Below are 12,863 nucleotides of genomic sequence, written 5' to 3'. Positions count from 1 at the left end.
CATTTCTCGCTTAGTTGTTGGTTGTATGCGTATTATCGTAGTGTGTATGTGTCAACGTGATGAGGCTTCATGAGGCTCCTGAGAAGCCTCATGAAGAGCGGGTGAAGTCGAGAGACAGACTGTCTCCTCTTGCCCACAACCCTTCGTGGGCATTTTACGAAATGCCCAAATAAATGAAATGAAAAGATAAACATGCTTGCAATCAGCATAATAGTAAGCGCAATGCTTGGTCTGGAGAGAGTTTTTCGAAATCTGGCCGCATCCTTTCACACAGCAATGCTCACGAAAGTCAAATGCATTATGAAGCAACTTTTACCGTTCACCGCTCATTACTGTGCAACTATACGATTGATGAATAAGAGGTGACTTACGGGAGTGGAGCGATTTGGAGGTGGCTCGGGCACAATGAGTTCACCACCTGCACTTCCCCCGCCGCCTCCACCACCTCCGCCACCTCCACCACCTCCGCCGCCTCCGCCACCACCACCTCCACTGGAAACGTCAAAGCCGCCATACTCGTTTTCATCCAGACTCACTGAAACAAAATAGAATAAAAGAAATAGATAGATATATAGATAGATAGATAGATAGATAGATAGATAGATAGATAGATAGATAGATAGATAGATAGATAGATAGATAGATAGATAGATAGATAGATAGATGTAGACAGGGGTGGACATTTCTTTGGCCAGACGGTAGTAGGAAACAGTTTCGTGAAAAGTGAAAACAGATCTCTATAGAAATTGACCTCATTAGAAGCCTGGGTAACGGTGACAGTGGGGTACGTGAAATAGCGAACTCTCTGGTGATCCTACTTGTTATATAGGGTTACGTGTGAGGTGGTTAACTGAGCCGTGTAAATAGGCTGGGCACAGGGGCCGCGCCAGGTCTTCTAACTGAAGGGGCACCCACGAGTTCGAATAAGACCGAAATGTGGCCACTCGTCTATTCATGTCTAAAGGTCTTTTTTTTCAAAAATTGAACGAAAATGTGGGAGCACTGCGTGAACGCGCTTAGGTTTTACCAATATTTGGGTGTAGCCAACTGTGAATGGTGCATACATACAGTTCTCCGCTATTATGCAGGCTCAGGTGACTCGCCCACAGCACGTGACCGAGTTTTCTAACGTGGCGAATCGGGGTACGAGCGGCCATTTCTTTGTGCCGTTTCTCTGTATGCACGTCCACATGCATACATGGGGCATGACAGAGAGAGCTGAAATCTACCTACAGTCTCTCGAAAATTGCTCCTGCATTAATACATCATTACCACTTCAAACTCCTCTACAAACAGAGCTTCGAAAACAAAGCATAAAGAAAGAAAACACACTCACGATCATCGTTGAGGACGAAGATTACCAGGCCTACCAAGAAGATTCCCGTGGTCAAAAGGCAGCAGGTCATAGCGAACCACACCTTGGCATTACTACAGAGGTGGGAAAGAATTTTGAATTGGTCTTGCGCGGTAAAAATGGCCTAAAGTTTAACCAAAAATTGTATATTGATTGGTTTTTTGAACAAGGTTAAACAATATGATGCTTTCGCGAGAAGTATAAGAGGGCTTTGAATTTCAATAACGTATGCAATGCGACGTAACATAACAGAGCAATAACCTATGTCTTACTGTTTTAAGACCGATTGTTTAACGATTGTCACCGATTGTTACTGTTTTAAGACAAGACCGACCGACCGACCGACCGACCGACCGACCGACCGACCGACCGACCGACCGACCGACCGACCGACCGACCGACCGATCTATCTATCTATCTATCTACTTTTGTAATTCACTGCGCAATGCTCTATTTTGCCGTTTTCCTTCCTTCACGACGGAAAGAAGACCGTCATATGTTTGCTTAGCAGTACAACACTTCAGTTTCTATATCAGCAGCGACGGCGATAATATTACAGTAACAATGAAGCATCCGATGGTAATCGACAAATCAACTCGACAGAAGGGCAGATCTACCTATAAGAAAAGCTTGACCATCGACAAGCCCACGATCGAAAAAAACACGAGATACGGGGATTCGGCACACGAATGTAACAAGCACACAATAGACCCCCCCTCTTCTATAACGGTCACAGATGCCGTGTTTGTTGTGTGCCGTGCCGAAACATCCAAGTTGCGCAAGCTTCACTTCATAAAATATGGAAACAGAACACCGCTTTCAAACGACAGCTTGTTCAATTGGCATTGGACTGCAGGCGATTGAAGCATTTGTTACAATTTCATTTTATAGATTTATCCAGCAAAAAAAAGCCGGAGAAAAAAACAGCCATCTTGCGATAATAAGAAGGTGCAACTAACTTCTTTATGATAGCAGTGAACAGTCCTTAGTTGCATAGACATACACATGGTTATTAAGGCAAAAGCTCTCGACGACAGATCGAGCGCCAAAAGACAGGGAGATGAGAAAGACAACATCGCGATGCGCTATGTCGAAAAAACAATGCATCGTCTCTCTCATGTTCCTGTCTGTTAGCGCTCAATATTGTCGCAGTACAACGCGAACAAAGCAAAGTACGCCTTGAGGCAGCGAGAGCAGCGTGTTTTGAACAGCTAAGCCGCAAGATTGTCTTCTTTGTTGTTGAGTCAAGCCAGAGGCCCACTACTTGGTGTCTGCTAAATCCCCACATCATCGTTGTCGTTCACACGCAGACACGGGTCATTTGCCTCCCATCGAAGAGCATCGACCCGATGCGAAGTCAATAATGCAGTTTTTTTTAAAAAAGAAAAGTCTCACGCAATCATTCGCTGACGTAAGGCTTCATGCGCACTACGTGAACGAGTTCCGGATGGTGCTGGCGACGATTGGTACTAGACGAACTGTCGGGAACAACTTCGTAAGTAACCTCACTCAGTTGTCGCAGCACTCGGTAAGGCCCAAAGTATCTCCTTAAAAGCTTTTCGAAAAGTCCTCGTTTCCGTACGGGTGTCCAAACCCATACTTTGTCGCCAGTTTGATAGACTACTGTTCTTCGGTGAGCATTGTAGCGGCCTGCATCGTACTCTTGTTGCTGGTGGATCCGTAAACGTGCAAGCTGCCTAGCTTCTTCCGCGCGTTCCGTAAACGTGTTGGCGTATGGGTCGATGCCGTCACCTTCGTGCGGTAGCATCGCATCTAACATAGTTCGTACTTCTCGTCCATGAACGAGGCTGAACGGGGTCAGGCTCGTCGTTTCTTGCTTTGCCGTATTGTACGCAAACGTTATGTACGGCAAGATTTCATCTCAATTTTTGTGTTCAACGTCTACGTAGATCGAAAGCATGTCTTCAATGGTTTTGTTTAGACGCTCTGTCAGCCCGTTCGTTTGTGGGTGGTAGGCGGTGGTCTTACAATGCACTGTTCCGCTCAGCATGAGGACGTGATCCAAAAGAGCTGCCATAAATGCGGCTCCTCTGTCTGTGATCACGACGGATGGTGCACCATGCCTCAGTACAATGTTCTCGATGAAAAATGTTGCCACCTCTGCTGCTGTACCTCTTTGGATAGCCTTTGTCTCGGCATAACGGGTCAGATAATCCGTCGCGACGATAACCCAGCGGTTCCCTGCAGTAGAAGTAGGTAGTGGGCCCAAAATGTCCATGCCGATCTGGTAGAATGGAGCTGTTGGGACCTGTACGGGTTGCAGGAGGCCAGCTGGTTTAGTCGGTGGTGACTTGCGTCGCTGGCAGTCGAGACAGGCACGGACGTGGTGCTTCACGGCTGTGGTTAGTCTCGGCCAGTAATACTTTTGCTGTATTCTGGCCAACGTTCTCGTGTAACCCAAATGGCCAGAGCTCAGCTCGTTGTGGCATGCTTGGAGTACTTCGGTACGAAGGGCTGCTGGGATGACGAGCAGATAGGCAGATCCCGTCGGCGAAAAGTTTCTTTCGTAGAGTACTCCGTCCCGTAAACAAAATGATGACAACACTCTTGCGAAAACTTTTGGCGCCTTCTGAGATCTGCCATCCAAGTAGTTAATTAGGCCAAGCAACTCAGCGTCGTCACGTTGTTGCTGCGCAATGGCGGTCGTGTCGAGGACACCGAGAAATGCCATTTCCTCCTCTTCAGGTAGGGTTGCCGACCCAATGGGTGAACGGGACAGACAGTCGGCGTCCATATGTCGCTTGCCTGACTTGTGTGCGACTACAATATCGAATTCTTGCAGCCTGAGACTCCAACGCGCTAATCGCCCGGTAGGGTCTTTTAGACTTGTTAACCAGCACAATGAGTGGTGGTCGCTAATTACTTTGAAGGGGCGGCCATATAAATACGGGCGAAATTTTAAAACCGCCCATACCACGGCGAGACATTCCTTCTCAGTTGTAGAGTAATTAGCCTCGGCACGTGTTAACGTTCTGCTTGCGTAAGCGATTACCCTTTCTGTGCCCTCTTGCTGCTGCACAAGCACAGCTCCCAGACCAACATTGCTCGCGTCTGTGTGAAGCATTGTCGGGGCTTCTTCATCGAAGTGGGCAAGCACTGGGGGCGTTTGAAGACGTTGACGCAGGTCATTAAAGGCAGCCTCCTGTTCTTCGTTCCACTCAAAGGCAACGTCGTCTCTTGTGAGACGAGTTAGTGGCGACGCGATGCGGCCAAAGTCTGCGATAAATCGGCGATAATAGGCACAAAGTCCCAGGAAGCGTCTGACAGCCTTCCTATTGGAGGGTACTGGGAACCGTGCGACAGCGGCAATTTTTCCAGGATCGGGTCGGATGCCTACGTTACTGACGACGTGACCGAGAAACTGAAGTTCGTGGAAACAGAAATGACACTTTTCCGGTTTCAATGTTAGGCCCGCAGACCGTATGGCACGTAAAACAACTTCCAGCCTTTGGAGATGCTCGTCAAAAGTCGTTGAAAATACTACAACGTCGTCCAGATAGACTAGCCACGTCTTCCACTTCAATCCCGAAATTACCGTGTCCATAAGCCTTCGAAATGTCGCGGGCGCGGAGCACAAACCGAAAGGCAAGACTTTAAACTCGTATAAACCATCTGGCGTCACAAAAGCGGTTTTCTCTCGGTCTCTTGGGTCTACCTCGATCTGCCAGTATCCACTCCTCAAGTCCATGGAAGAAAAGTAGCGAGCGTGCCGAAGTCTGTCAAGGGAGTCATCAATACGTGGGAGCGTTCACACGCAGACACGGGTCAATATGTCGTCTAGTTTCGCTTACGAACATGCCCAATAATGGCAAGGCGAAATCCTCAGTCTTTTCATTAGGGGGAGAAAAAGTCGGTCTGCAGCGACCTCCACTATACCATATTGGTTGAGTCCGAGAAAACGTAGGCACCGCAAACGTTTTAAAAAGACAAAATAAATAAAATGAAGTTAAGACCAGTTTCTCACAATGGACCATGAGTACCCGGATTTTTGGGAATATACTTGGGAAGTAAACAGTTATAGCAAGGTTAAGAACACTCGGTCGTGATTGCCGTCAAAAACATGCAGTGACTAAAACCTGCGCTAATCAACAATTACTAGTCATGTCTGATTAAGTAAGGTATGAGGAAGAAATAAAAAAGGGCAGCGCTAGGACGACATAAAAGATAAGATGACGACACGACACAGCGCATTCCAGTCGTCATTCCGTCTGTTGTATTGGTCCCAGCACTACCCTTCCTCATTTCGTTATGAATCCGAACCTACCCGCCCATCTGTAATTCTTTATTGTATGAAGAAGACTTGACGCCCCTCTTGGAGGATTTGAAAGGATGGCCGTTATCGCTGCCTCCCTCCCCATGTCTGCGCCTCTTAGTGCCCCGCTGTGTTTAGTTGCCTAACATTACACTAACATTACAAAGAGGATATACTACTTGCGTTTTGCCTGTAAGGTGTCACATCGCTGCGACACAGCAGAATTGTTTAAAAAACAGTGAATCATTCAGGTTGAATCAATATATGATTACAAACTACGACGTTTATATGAATTCGGTTTATTCAAAAAATAATGATATAATGGCTAGAATAGCTAGGTTGGTGAAAACGTTTTCTGCTTATGTATGTCATCCGGAAGTGACTGATTGATATGGGGGGTTTAACATCCGAAAGTCACCAGATGATTATGAGAGACGCTGTAGTGGGGGCTCAGGAGATTTTGACCACTTGGGTTCTTTAACGTGCACCCAAATCTGAGTACACGGGCCTTCAACATTTCCGCCTCCATCGGAAATGCAGCCGCCGCAGCCGGGAATCGAACCCGCGACCTGCGGGTCAGCAGCCGAGTACCTTAGCCACTAGACCACCGCGGCGGGGCCATCCTGAAGTGTGGTACATATAAAAATGTAGAAGAAAATACGGAAATCAAATGTCAAACTTTCAACTGCCTACACTTCTAAACTGCCTAATTAAGGAATATAACATTCACATATCTAGCATATCACTAAAACAGTGGCAATTAGTGTTTACATAATGGTGCAACCTGATGACTACATTTTTATTCCTGCATTGTACTCTTTCATTGTTTCCTTTTTAATGCACATTTTGAAACACCTTTATTTTGGTTTTCCTTAGCCACACGTCTTCTGTGCTATGTTGTGTACTATCGAGTCAGGGCTACTCAAGCTGTTCTCGTAGCTTTTCCCTTCGCTCCTCGTAACATTTCTTTGTTGCGGAATAAATTTCAATTTCCATTTCAAATTGAGGACGAAGCAAGAAAAATGATGGGAGCAACCTTGAGAGACGGGAAGATAGCAGAGTGGATCCGGGAACATACAGGGATTAAGGATACCGTAGTTGAAATCATGATGAAGAAATTCACAAGGCCCAGACACGTAGCTCGTTGGTATGTTAACTACTGGTGATTAAGGGTAACTGATTGGATTCCAACACAAATCAAGTGCGTGAAAGGGAGAGTGAAACGTACTTAGACGGATGAGATTAAGAAGTTTACAGGTACAATATGACAGCAGAGAGCAAAAGATTGGGTAGATTGTAGTAACATGGGAGATGCCTTTGCCCTGCAGTGGGCGTTGTCAGACTGATGATGATAACAGTATGCATAATAGAAACGCAAATGTAAAACGGGCAGTTGCACTCACTAACGCATGACTGTTGTAAATGTCAGTAGTTCTATCGGGAAAATGTGGATTGTGAGAATAAGAAAGGTTGTCAGAAAATGCAGTTTGTATGTCGAGGGTGACGTTGCACAGCAGGTCCTCACTTCCCTGGTGTAAAACATCATATTTCGCTAAAGCCAAACATCTAGAAACACAGATAACACGTACATTCCCCTTGGTTCAGGCCGTTCGATCCTCCTCACTACCGGCACTTCAGCGGCCACCAATGCATTCCTGCAGAACACGCAGAACCAGTTATAACAGTTATTGGGCAGCGCAATAAGCTTGTTTATGAAAGCGACAAACCTTACATTCTTGCCAGAATATAAGAGTGTTATGAACAAACATATCAAAGACGAGTTTTGATCAGCTACTATGAGAGCGATGTTTAGAATAATTGTAAATATATCACAGAAGTATGCAGCTCTGAAAAAACTAAAGGCGGCAGAAATAAAATCGGTACACTGAAGACTTGGTGTGCATTACTCCAACACATCGCATGAGCAAAATTCGTATAACTTTTTTGAAAGGTGAAAGCATAGAAACAGTGATCCCACGTACATCTCACTTTGCCATGTCTGCTCTAAATTCTTGTCTAGCGCCGTTTTGTTGGGCTCCCATGGACTCCTGCAAAAAGGGTTATGGATTATAACAGGTAATTTAACACTTGGATAAATTGGAACATGCATCCATATGTTTGATAAAAAATGCTATTAATAAATCAATGAAAGCGTTCATTTGTGAACATACAAGCGCGTAATAGGCTTTTCTGATAAAAGAGAGAACACCAATCACCGGCATGTGGGATATTTATTATAAGCAAAAAGGAGGTTGCGGTGGGCCGTGATAAGGTGAGGTCATAAGTGTTAGATAATAGGCGGACTTCTTGAGGCCCTGGTTACCGCATATTGACGAGCATTGCTTACTGCAAGAAAAAAAAACATAGTAGACGAGAAAGGCACATAATTGGCACAAGCGCTTGTCCCTTTCCCGTTGTAGTAACCTACGGCGAGAAGCAGCCGCAGCATGAACGACACGCTAGCTGGTGGTGGAACAACGTTTATTGATAGCACCACTGCAGCATATATAGTGCAGGGGTGAAGGGATTAGGGAAATAGAAAGGTGATCATATCTCTGATATGAGCGTTGTTAACACAAGAGTGTGCATAAACGTGCGCGCGCACGGCGGGCTTGGATGGTTGGCAGCAACGAACACAAAAAAAACATAACACCCGTGTTCTGTGTTTTTTTTCTTTCGCTAAGTAATTTTCATCGAGTGTGACATCATACACAGACTAACATGGATCATCACATAGAACTTACATCAATTACATCAGACGACTATGGATCATCGCAAAAGAACGAACGTTCAGCCACAACAAAATCATTCTCTACCCTAGACGAAAATTGCTCAATACTTGGATAATTCGCTTCTGAAAACGTAATGCTTTTCTTTAAAACAAACAACTGATATGATGTAACACAGACAACATACACTGTGCTCGGTGTTGGGGTGGCACTGCTGCCCGGCGATAGTACTTTATACACCCAAGGCCTGCAAACATTATAAAAATATGAATATTCATGCACTGTGTAGTAAAATCGCGTCGACCATTTAACACGTCTTCCGCCAGCCACTCTGACGTGCAGAGCTTCTGGTTTGGTGCAGAGACATGATTTCTCAATGAACGTAATCTTCTAGTGCTCACTCAAAGAGGTAAATACAAAAAAATCATTGAGACAACGCGAACAGTAGGGACAATATCTGTTTTAATAAGGGTGTAACAATTAAGTCATAAAATAAAACGAATTGAATCAGGCAAAAGAAAAAGATACACTTTTCCTCGGTAGTATTCAAACCCACAAACGTCATTTTATTCCTTTGAAAAGAAGAAAATGACGTTCACTTGGCTATAAACAGCAAATTATGTTCTGCTATTTGTTTATTTGGCCATGTATTACTGCGACTCTGTTTTAGGCTACCCTGTGCTGTCATTTCGGCCTCTGCCGCCATCATCGTCATCGTATCATTGATTATAAATAATAATAATAATAATAATAATAATAATAATAATAATAATAATAATAATAATAATAATAATAATAATAATAATAATAATAATAATAACAACAATAATAATAATAATATTGTAGTATTCAAGAGCTCGACGAATGTTCGTCTGATAAGGTATTATGATGAGGATGTCGATGTGGTCACTGACCAAGTCAAGGTGATAAAACACAAACATTTCGGGATACCAACGGCTTCTTTGTTCACGGGACAAGCCATTCGAGTGCCGAAATGTCTCAGCGAGTTTTCTTTTTGACTTTGTCAGTGACCGTATCTACATCCTCAATAATAAAAACTGGCTGCGTACTTGCGTGCTTCGGTGCAAATGTCGTCGAAAGACTCTTCTGCCAGCCCCGCATATATGTTTTTCCGTGCCTCAGACAGCACCTCCTCTATGTTGAACCGGCCTCATCTGATTCGCATTGATAAAATAGAGGAGGAACTGCGTGGGATATGAACGCCATCTGGCAGTGGCATCGGGAGACATGAGCTTGTGCAGAACCCAGGGTCACTGCCAGGTGGCAGCATCATATCGTCAGAAGAGCACTTTTTCGTGCGTAGCGTCGCAATTTCTGCGTAGCATAAGAAACACTAAGGTGATGACAATTACATTTCTGTGTATTTTCTAGTAAAGCAACACACGACCTAATACCTAAATACGAATGTCGTGTGTCAGATATGCCTAATATTTGCGTTTCGCTCGAGAATGTTCACAAATATGAACGCCGCCCCCAGTCCCAGATGGCTGGGCACTGAGCAAGTGCTTAAACATTGGGCGAGTGGCTTACTCATTTACAGTGCCAGATAAATAGAAAGGTCGAAATTTCTGTGTACAAGTATCCTATAAAAGATTATAATCTTTGTAGTTGGAGCAGTAGTAGAGTAGTAGTAGTAGTGGTAGTAGTAGAAGTAGAAGAAGTAGTAGTAGTAGTAGTAGTAACCATGCAGGTCGCGAGACTAGAGGGAAAATTCATGAAGTGAGAAAAAAGTGATGGTGATGACCTTTTTACACTAAAATATTAATTAACATATTCATCACAGCTTTGCCATTCTTTTGAAAGCACTAAAGAACTCAAATTGAAACAGAGCAGACAATTTGCAAAGCTACTGTCAAATACTAGCTCAACATATTGCATTTCCCCGACATTTGGAAAGAAATTGATTACAGTAGGAAGAACCTGAAAAAGTATTCGGGAGATTTGAACCGAATTCAACATGGATTATTGGTTTTTACACTTTCTGAAGCACCTTCGAATATACGTCTTTGTTGTGAACGAAGCGACACGTGCGAAGGAAGTGACCCTCCTGCTGTACCTTTTGGTTCGGCAGTATGCTAGCCACGGGAAAGAGTTCAGGCGGTTTTTCAAAAGTTTAATAATTGTTACTGCAGAACCTAACACTCTCAGTGACCTTATTCACCCTTATTGCAATGCACATCTCCCAGAACGCTTCGCTATCGCAGTCACAAAAGCAGTGAATATGAAGGTCGGAAATAATACTTTCAGGTTGGTCTACAACCATTGTCTCTGTTCTATAAAATGAAGTCAATAAACATCTGTGATGACGACTCGATACGGGAGATAAGGCTAAACAATGAATGATATTTTTCAATGAATAGAAAAAAAAAACAGCAAACATCAATTCGTTCTACGGCTTGTTACCTTCCTAGCAATGCAAAAAGCTTTCGATCATATAATCGATACCTTACTAATTCCAACTTGGCAAAAATTCAGATACTACACGAAAAACCAGCAAAGATTTTTGTGAATACTTATTAGTAAGCTTGTCGGGTAAGAAAGCAAATGCTTTGCAGCATTAAAGGCTAGACAGTGAATGTTAAAAGTTTCGCACACGAATATGCGTATACAAGTTTGAAAGTCTCATTTTTATAGCGTAGGCACCTCCATACTGGCGCATCAATGGTGTGATATTTCTAATCTGGTACTTCCAAACTTTGAGAAAGGTAGTACATATTTGTCTATGGGGACGTAGAGAACATCATAGCGTAAAGCAAGAAGGCCTCAAAAAAGATTGGTGGCTCACTTTGAGGTTGACGGTTGAGCGACAGCCCCTTGAAGAAAACATCAGTACAAATTAGTTTATGCAGACTAACAAAGAATCTTAGATGTCGTTAATGTGCATTTAAAATATTGAATCGAATGTATCTTTAAACTGCCAACCAACTCAGATATATTGTAACTATACTGATTGTTGGCCTAGTTAGTACATGCTTACTGACATGCTTTGGACGCAAATAACACACACACAAAGTAAAGAAACACACAACGACAAGCACAAGCGGCACTTCCAACAAAAGTGGACCGGGCGCAAATCCAGCCTTAACTAACAGCATGCAGACATGCCCAGTCTTCACACAGCCTTACGCTATCCAGCTATTGAACAATATCCAGCTATAGAACAATCTCTTTACTTTGTGTATGCATTTCCGATGGAGGCGGAAATGTCGAGGCCCGTGTGCTCAGATTTGGGTGCACGTTAAAGAACCCAGGTGGTCAAAATTTCCGGAGCCCTCCACTACGGCGTCTCTCATAATCATATGGTGGTTTTGGGACGTTAAAACCCACAAATCAATCAATCATTACTTTGTGTAAAGCATGTCAGTAAGCAATTCAAATATACATCTCAACCAGTCCAACAATAAGTGTTACGGATACATCGTCTTCATCACCTCTTACAGCTGACGTTATCAGTTGTGTTGCATATGTTTCTTTGTAGTATTTACGTATAAGTTGTACTGTCATAAAAAAGGTTTCAACCTATATCATTTTCAGATTTTCTGAACCTGATAACTATCGCGTACCTATCGTTCACACGAACTACAGTAGCTTCAATACCAAACTTGAAATTCCCATCGTGACATCATTGAATCGTCAGCCTTATCTTCTTGGTTCATTGCCTCTCTCGTCATACGTAAGAGACGACGTGGTTGTACTCATTACGAAAGAGATCACACACGAAAAGTCTTATACTGTAAATATTTTTAAAAAGTTATGTATGTTATTCAAAACTCGGCTATAGGCCTTAGCGCCAAATGTTTCTTTCACTTGCAGAGCGAAAACGTGTGGCCAGAATCTTTGCACTTGGCAGAATCTTGTGATTGCAACGTTTGCCTTACCAACCCCTGGCGGTGCTGTGTCATCTGCGGGAAAGAGTCAAAAAAAAAAAACGGGCAAGATATTGTGAATGTTGGTTGGTTGGTTGCGCAACAGCTTAGCGCAACCCACACGGGGGGATAGGTCATGAATCGGACGGCGTGTAACTTGTTAAACTAATTCACTACTTGAAGAAAATAGTTGAAATTATTAGGTATTACAGGTAATGATTTAAACTTGTGAGAATTCAATTCAAAAAAGTTTGAAAGGAATGGCATAACACACACACACACACACACACGCGCGCACACACACACACACACACACACACACACACACACACACACAAAATGGGTAACAACGTTGAAAACGCTGTTTCTAGCACGAAAACGGGCCACTAAGCAAAGGAGTAGGATGAGACGTTTTAATTGCTGTTCTCGCTTACAAGACATGTGGGAGTGCCAAGCGATCATTTCAGCCTCATTCATCGCTCGCCAGGACGACGTACCTGAAAAAAATAACACAATTGTAAGCCTGCTAGTCACTGTGGCGTTATTATTTATGACTTCCGTGGAACACAAGAGCACAAGCGCAAAAGCAATTAGGATGAGACGACAACTTAGTACTGAGG

At 43.6% G+C, this 12,863-nt stretch overlaps 1 long non-coding RNA gene across 1 annotated transcript; it reads right to left on the bottom strand.

Annotated features, from left to right (window-relative positions):
- Positions 1 to 472: 472 nt before the first annotated feature.
- On the bottom strand, positions 473 to 7,282 carry LOC142764899 (uncharacterized). Its single transcript, XR_012883951.1, has 3 exons — positions 7,217 to 7,282; positions 1,337 to 1,428; positions 473 to 535 (listed from the first exon to the last, which is right to left on the bottom strand). It is a non-coding gene; the product is annotated as an uncharacterized LOC142764899 (long non-coding RNA).
- Positions 7,283 to 12,863: the final 5,581 nt, after the last annotated feature.

This window comes from Rhipicephalus microplus, chromosome 6 (genome assembly GCF_043290135.1).
Source record: "Rhipicephalus microplus isolate Deutch F79 chromosome 6, USDA_Rmic, whole genome shotgun sequence".
NCBI classification, from domain to species: domain Eukaryota; kingdom Metazoa; phylum Arthropoda; class Arachnida; order Ixodida; family Ixodidae; genus Rhipicephalus; species Rhipicephalus microplus.
This window is presented reverse-complemented; position numbering and strand designations above follow the sequence as displayed.